Consider the following 1211-nt stretch of genomic DNA (forward strand, 5'->3'; position numbering starts at 1 on the left):
TTTTGTCGGTGTGAGCATATTTGTGTATGTTGTTTACAAAAAATCGAAACTACTAACTTCTTTTCCTAAAATACTCGTGAAGTATAAGAACATCTGAACATCTGTTTGAGTTTTTCTAGTATTTTTCTAAATAAATATACCCGAAAATTTATTTGTTTGTTGCAATTTACATTAGCAAGTTTGATTTATAACGGTAGTTTGTCTTAAGTCGTAAAAGTTTAGCTAGGTACATGTCGACTGAGCGTACAGTATTTCATACCTGACATTGGCAAGTAAAAATGGGGAGAATAATTTGACAAAATGTTTCTAATGCTAATTAATTTTATTTTTCAGATAACATGTGAGCACAAGTTTCAAATAGGTATCACAACAAGTTTCAACACAGCTTCATAAAACATAACACAAGATAAGGAAACACCATGTGTTCGACACTTATACCAACTCATAGACCAAGAAATCAAAAAAAAACTGAAGATAAAAATGTTGAAACACGGTTCAAAGAAATTTTGCCGAGGTGCCACAAGCTAGGGTTTTAATAAATGAGAGGTTTGTGAATATCCCATCGAAAATTTCATACCCAATGTTAAATTCATTTCAGAATGAAGAAGAAAAATGATCGTTATGCTTTTGACGATTACTTAATGATCTGTAAAATGTGGAAAACAAAAACTGCAGGAGATAGTGAAACTGATTTTTCAAACGATGAGGAAGAAATTTTCTACAACAAATGTGATTACGCTTTTACTTACAGTTTAGCTGGTAAAAGTGACATAGGGTTAAAGGAAAAGTGGCAAAGTGAAGACAAAGAATTGATTCCATACCGTGAGCTTATATTATTTAAAGCGGACAAGTTTCCAAGTAGATTGACCCAAATTCAGAATTTTGTTTAAAATTAGCTAAGTTAAATAAATTTTTCTGACCTTAAAAAAGAAGTGTCAAAATCTCCAGGAATCAAAATTGTGGCAAATTTCCTTGAAATAATGTCGAAACTTCAGAGAAAAATGAACAGCAAGTATTTAATTCAGTTTTATGTAAAATGATGCTTATTGCCAATATTCCCCTTAAAAAGTTGCAAGACCCTTGTTTCAAAGCGTTTTTAGAAAATAACTGTGTGTCCTTAAAAAAAATGCTTCAAGGAAAGCTACACCAGGGCATTTTCTTGTGATCTTCGGAGAACATTTTTCTCAAGGTGAAAATTCGGCTTCTGTGCC

General features: G+C 31.9%; 1 pseudogene; it reads left to right on the plus strand.

The window, feature by feature from the left end:
* Positions 1-396: 396 nt before the first annotated feature.
* LOC135128800 (protein BCCIP homolog) lies at positions 397-890 on the plus strand (annotated as a pseudogene).
* Positions 891-1211: the final 321 nt, after the last annotated feature.

This window comes from Zophobas morio, unplaced genomic scaffold, assembly GCF_036711695.1.
Source record: "Zophobas morio isolate AGI-343-1 ecotype UQ-CSIRO unplaced genomic scaffold, CSIRO_AGI_Zmor_V1 ptg000014l, whole genome shotgun sequence".
Lineage (NCBI taxonomy): Eukaryota > Metazoa > Arthropoda > Insecta > Coleoptera > Tenebrionidae > Zophobas > Zophobas morio.